Here is a 6,654-nt window from a genome sequence, read left to right as displayed (position 1 = left end):
AGTACTGAAATTAAAAGAACCAAGCAAAAGGCATTGGAGTCAGCTCGGACCTTTCTGCACGCAACTCCTTCTCCATCTTTCCCCTGCTCCCCCTCCACACCTGGTGACACTGGGTGCTCACAAACCACAGGCTGGTGGGTCCAGGCTGCTCATAGGAATGTGCCTGGAGGCCTGACTGACTTGCTCAACCCCAGCTGCCTTGTGATCAAGAAATTCCATCTTGAATCTGGGCAGCCACTGAGATTTGGGGATGCTTGTCACAGCAGCGAATATCTCTTACCCTCATCTGTGGGTACACATGGGGCACTGGGTCATGTGGCCTGTGCACAAGCACACACGTGTGTAAACACATGCTCAGGATCACACACACCCATGTACACACCAGCTCCCAGTGGAAGCCCGAGACCGGCTGTGGATCTGCAGGGGTACGAGCTGTGCCACCCCACCCTGCACCCCACTCTGTCTGCCAGGTGGACTGGGGATGGTGGCAAGGCGCCCACTTGGTTGAGCATGGAGGGCCAGTGGGGTAACCAGGGAGCTCCCAGCCTGATGCCCACCCCTGTCCCTGCCCAGCCCAGGCCTCGCCCTGTGGCCTGGCTCCCAGAACCTACAGGGAGGTCAGGCGTGGCACGAGGGGCTGCCCAGCCGGCGTATGGCCCCCCGGGAGCGGCTTAGCCATGATTCCCTGGGTCAGCGTATCATCCCAGCGCTGAGTCTATCAGCCAGATGGTCGCTTCAGCAGGGAGAGAAAAACCTGACACGCCATTTCAAACTGATTTCACGGCAGGCCTCCGGAGAGCCCCCACAAGCTCCTGACAACCCGATCTGTTGTGAATAAATATGACAAAATTGCCAATTATGACAGGGAGGCTTCAATGTCGGGTGGACTAGGCAGGCCGTGGCCATGCGCTCCGGGGCCGGCACCACCAGGGAGACAGCCCCGCAGACAGAGAGAGCTGAGCCCAGATGACGGCGGTGCTGGGCCGCGGCCAGACGCCGCGCCAGCAGGCCCTGGAGGAGGCAGCCGCGGCCAGCGCCTGCCAGCCCCCTGCCCACACCGCCCAGCTACGGCTGCCACCCCAGCCCATGGCTCCAATGCCCCACACTTGGGCTGCCAGCCCTCTGTTACCTTCAGGTGCTGCCAAGCAGGTCCTGGGCAGGGCGATGGCTCTATCAAGAAGGGGAGCACGCAGGTGAGCTCCCTAGGCCTGACCTGGCCCTGAGGCTCCACCGCCCTCGCCAACCCATGCCAGCCTCCAGCATGCAAAGCCCACGTCTCAAAACATCACTCCTTCTTTGGCTCACAGAGAGGCCCCAGGCCCAGAGTCAGGCAGGGACTCCCAGTCTCCAGCAGGCACAGAGGCACAGAATTCAGAGCCCGGTACGGATGAAGCATGTGTGTGTCTCCACCCGAGGTCCCTGTCCTCAACCCAGAAGCCCGCATGTGTCCTCCTCCTCTTGTCCCCGCCTGCCTCTGCTCAGCCCACTTCGGCCCCACCCGTGGGAAGCCGGGAAGCTGATCTGTGTCTGAGACCGGTCTCACATGGACACACACCCCGGGCCACCTCTGCCATCTGGGAACTTGTACCTGGATTTGTCTGACTCAAGGATGATAGAGCAACAGACAGAAACAACCACCCTGAAAGGAGGGATGACACTCAGTTCCCTGAGGAGGGGCACGTGGCACGCCATGAAGGGCCTCGAGGGGAAAAGGCTTGGTCAGGAGGCCACAGGGGTGAGGGGAAGACGGCACCGGTGAGCAGCGGGCAGGCCTGGGGCTGGAGGGGTGGGTCACTGTGGAGGGCGCTGGGCTGCAGGGGTGGCCTCTGGTCAGTCATAGCCACCATCACTTCCCTCACAATCACCATGTCAGCACCTTCCTGGCCTGGGTGATTTAGGGCAGGGAAGTATTGGCCCAGGAGTGTGACAGCCCAAAGAGGAGGCGGGTGCAGCCTGGGCCTTGGTGCATTTGCACACGAGAGGTGCAGTCGTGGGGGCCTTGGCCATCCCCAGCAATCAGCTAGCACCGGGAGAGGCAGTCCCTCCCTGGCCAGCAAGTCCACCGTTATGTCAACACATCATCAATATGGATGAGACGTCGGGCACGGGGGCTCACGCCTATAATCCCAGCACTTTGGGAGGCTGAGGCGGGCAGATCATGAGGTCAGAAGATGGAGACCATTCTCGCCAACATGATGAAACCCTGTCTCTACTAAAATGCAAAAAATTAGCCGGGCGTGGTGGCGGACGCCTGTAGTCCCAGCTACTCAGGAGGCTGAGGCAGGGGAATCACTTGAACCTGGAAGGCGGAGGTTGCAGTGAGCCAAGATCGTGCCACTGCACTCCAGCAATATATAAATATTATATTTATTATATAATATTTATTATAATTTATAATATATAAATATAATATTTATTATATATTATTTATATAGATAGATGAGAAGAAACATGCTTAAGATACCTGCCCATCTCCAGGCCTCATCTTCCCATCTGCAAAATGGGAACCTGGAGCAGCTGAACCCCCACCCAGGTCTGGTCATCTGCACCCCGGACCTCTCAGCCCCTAACTCCCTGTGTCACCTCTGCTGCTGGCCTGACCTTATTCCCTCCAGGGAGGGGCCATAACTGGCTTCCCCAGCCGGCCACAGCTAGGGCAGCCCCCATGTGGACAGCTCGGTGCCTAGCCAGCTTTCTGCTCCTCCCCCCAACTCACTGGCTGGCAAGTGGGGTCCATCTGCCCAGACCCCAGCCCTAGCCCCTACCCCCGCCTCCCTCAAGCCTTGGTCCGATTCAGGCTCTGGAATCTCAGACTCAGGCTGACATATTCGCCCTACCCTTTACCGGCTGAGTGACATTGGGCAAGTCAGTCTCATCTGTAAAATAGGCAGATTCGCACCCACCAAACAGATAGCTTCTCTGAAAGACAGCACAGTGCCTGGTGCATAGCGGACACTGAATAAATTAGTCACTGTCACCATGATTGTCACCATCATCACTATCATCATCACATCATTATCACCACCATCGCCATCATCACCTCCATCACCATCACTATGACCACCTTCCTCATCACCATCACCTCCATCACCTCCATCACCATCACTATTACCACCTTCATCATCACCATCACTGCCATCACCTCCATCACCATTACTATTATCACCTCCATCACCTCCAACACCATGACTATTATCGCCTTCACCAACACCATCAGCATCATTACCTCCATCACCTCCATCACCATCACTATTACCACCTTCATCATCACCATCACCTCCATCATCTCCACCACCATCACTATGATCACCTTCATCATCACCATCACTGCCATCACCTCCATCACCATCACTATTATCACCTTCCTCATCACCATCACCAACATCACCTCCATCACTATTATCACCTTGATCATCACCATCAGCACCATCACCTCCATCACCATCACTATTTTCACCTTCATCACCATCACCATCATCACCTCCATCACCATCACTATTATCACCTTCATCATCACCATCACCATCATCACCTCTATCATCGTCACTATTATCACTTTCATCATCACCATCACCAACATCACCTCCATCACTATTATCACCTTGATCATCACCATCACCACCATCACCTCCATCACCATCACTATTTTCACCTTCATCACCATCACCATCATCACCTCCATCACCATCACTATTATCACCTTCATCATCACCATCATCACCTCTATCACCATCACTATTATCACTTTCATCATCACCATCACCACCATCACCTCCATCACCATCACTATTATCACTTTCATCATCACCATCACCACCATCACCTCCATCACCATCACTATGATCACCTTCATCATCACCATCACCATCATCACCTCCATCGCCATCACTATGATCACCTTCATCATCACCATCACCGCCATCACCTCCATCACCATCACTATTATCACCTTCATCAACACCATCACCATCATCACCGCCATCACCTCCATCACCATCACTATTATCACCTTCATCATCACCATCACCAACATCACCTCCATCACTATGATCACCTTGATCATCACCATCACCAACATCACCTCCATCACTATGATCACCTTGATCATCACCATCACCGCCATCACCTCCATCACCATCACTATTATCACCTTCATCATCACCATCACCATCATCACCTCCGTCACCATCACTATTATCACCTTCATCATCACCATCACTATGATCACCTTCATCATCACCATCGCCATCATCACCTCCATCACCATCACTATTATCACCACCATAAACACCGTTACCACCATCACCACCATCATCACCAGCAGCACCAACACCATCACCATATAACCTTCATCATCATCACCATCACCATTATCATCACTATTACCTTCATCACCATCATCATTATCATCTTCACCATCACCTTCATCACCATCACCATTATCATTATCTTTACTATCACCACCATTATCACCATCTCCATCACCACCATCACTGTTATCACCTTCATCATCACCACCACCATCACCATTATCATCACCATCACCATCATCACCATTAATATCATCACCAGCATCACCAACACATCATCATATCATCTTCATCACCATCACCATTATCATCATCACTTTTATCATCACCATCATCACCATTATCATCACCATCATTATTATCACCATCACCACCATCATCACCACTGCCATCACCATCAACACCATCATCATCATCACCTCCACCACCATTATTATCATCATTACCACTGTCACCATTATCATCACCCTCTGCATGCTTGTCATTCCTGTCCCCTCCTCCCTCTCCCTGGTTTCTTAACTCCCTAGTGACTAGGAAAGCATCTCATTCTGTGGGCCCCAAGGTTCTGGTGCAGGGCCTGAGGCTACAGTGGAAACCCCAGACTCTGAACTCAAGTAGACCTGGATTTGAATCCCGATGCATGCCCTGGACAGTGATCTAAGCTGTGGACTGCACAATCCTAGAAGAGCCATTCCCATGGTGCCCACTCACTAACCAGCTGCATGACTCTGAACAAGTTGCTTGAGGTCTCCATTTCCTCCTAAAAAAACAAGGTTGATTTTCACAGGACCACTCTGAGGCTTAAATGAGGTGCTGCAGGTAAAACCTGGGCACTGGGCAGGCATAGAACAAACAGCCTGCAATTGATCACGTTGTTCTCCAAGAGTGCACCTGACAGCTGCCTAACAACCCATTGTCCTTTGGAAGAGATCCCTCTGTGACAGCCCGAAGTTCTTCCCAAGGGCAGGGAGCCCCTCCCTCCTAAGGCGCCTCCCCTTCCCGGGGGAGCTCAGGATTTCTGCTGACAGACTGGCCCCACCCTCCTGCCCTGTGGGTACATCTGTTCCTCCTCCCTATGGTGAGAATGATGTCCCCATGGCAACATCCTCCTCCCGAGGTGGTGACCCCTAGGAGCCCCCGACTCTAAACCCCATCTTATCTCCTCTGAGATAGCAGGTCCAAGGTGACCCTCTTTGTAGGAGAACATTTAGAAAATCCAAGAAAGTGGCCGGGCGCGGTGGCTCAAGCCTGTAATCCCAGCACTTTGGGAGGCCGGGACGGGTGGATCACGAGGTCAGGAGATCGAGACTATCCTGGCTAACACGGTGAAACCCCGTCTCTACTAAAAAATACAAAAAACTAGCCGGGCGAGGTGGCGGGCGCCTGTAGTCCCAGCTACTCGGGAGGCTGAGGCAGGAGAATGGCGTGAACCCGGGAGGCGGAGCTTGCAGTGAGCTGAGATCCGGCCACTGCACTCCAGCCTGGGCGACAAAGCGAGACTCCGTCTCAAAAAAAAAAAAAAAAAAAAAAATCCAAGAAAGTACAAAGGAAAAACAAGACTCACCCATGATGCTACCACCCATGATCCTACCGGGCAATTCATATTTCCGATTACCAAAGTGATGTAATACTTCACAGAAACCAGAAAAAGATAATGAGCTCCACATCGCTGCCTCAACACCACACTCTCTCATGCTGTCCTCTTCATCCACGCGTTCTCAGGCTGCATATGTTTTTTACATCATTACACCCTTAATGTACTCATAATTCCATACGTGGCTTCCCTCAGCATCATGCTGTAGGCGTGTTTGTACATAACCACCCAGTCTTCGCAATTAGCACTTTTAATGACCACCTAGTATTCCACCGAGTGTGTGTATTGTAATTTACTAAACAACTCCCCGATTGTTGGACATTTCAGCTGCTTCCAATTTTTTTTGGTCATTAAAGATAATGTTGCCATGAATATCTTTGGCTTAAATCTCTCCCCATCTTATGGATAATTTCCCCGGAAGAGCATCCCAGAGGCAGCGTCACTGGGTCAGAGGTGCTGAGCATTTCCATGGCACAGAGTACATGTTGCCAAGTCACTCTCCAGAAGGGCTGGCCTGGCTTCAGCACCCCCAGCAATGTGGTTGCCTCTTGTCTCACTGCACCGGCCCACATTGGAGAGTCCTGGTTTTAAGGGCTGGTCTGCTAAGCAGTAGGCATGGCGCCTCCGATGTCAGGGTCCAACCCACACATCGGGCCTCCATTGAACACAATCGACTCATTCTGACCCTTGCTACGTGCCTGGATAAGATGGTGGACACACAGTTGCACGTTTGGAGTTCATGGTGGAGCC

Source organism: Macaca mulatta, chromosome 3 (genome assembly GCF_049350105.2).
Source record: "Macaca mulatta isolate MMU2019108-1 chromosome 3, T2T-MMU8v2.0, whole genome shotgun sequence".
NCBI lineage: Eukaryota > Metazoa > Chordata > Mammalia > Primates > Cercopithecidae > Macaca > Macaca mulatta.
This window is presented reverse-complemented; position numbering follows the sequence as displayed.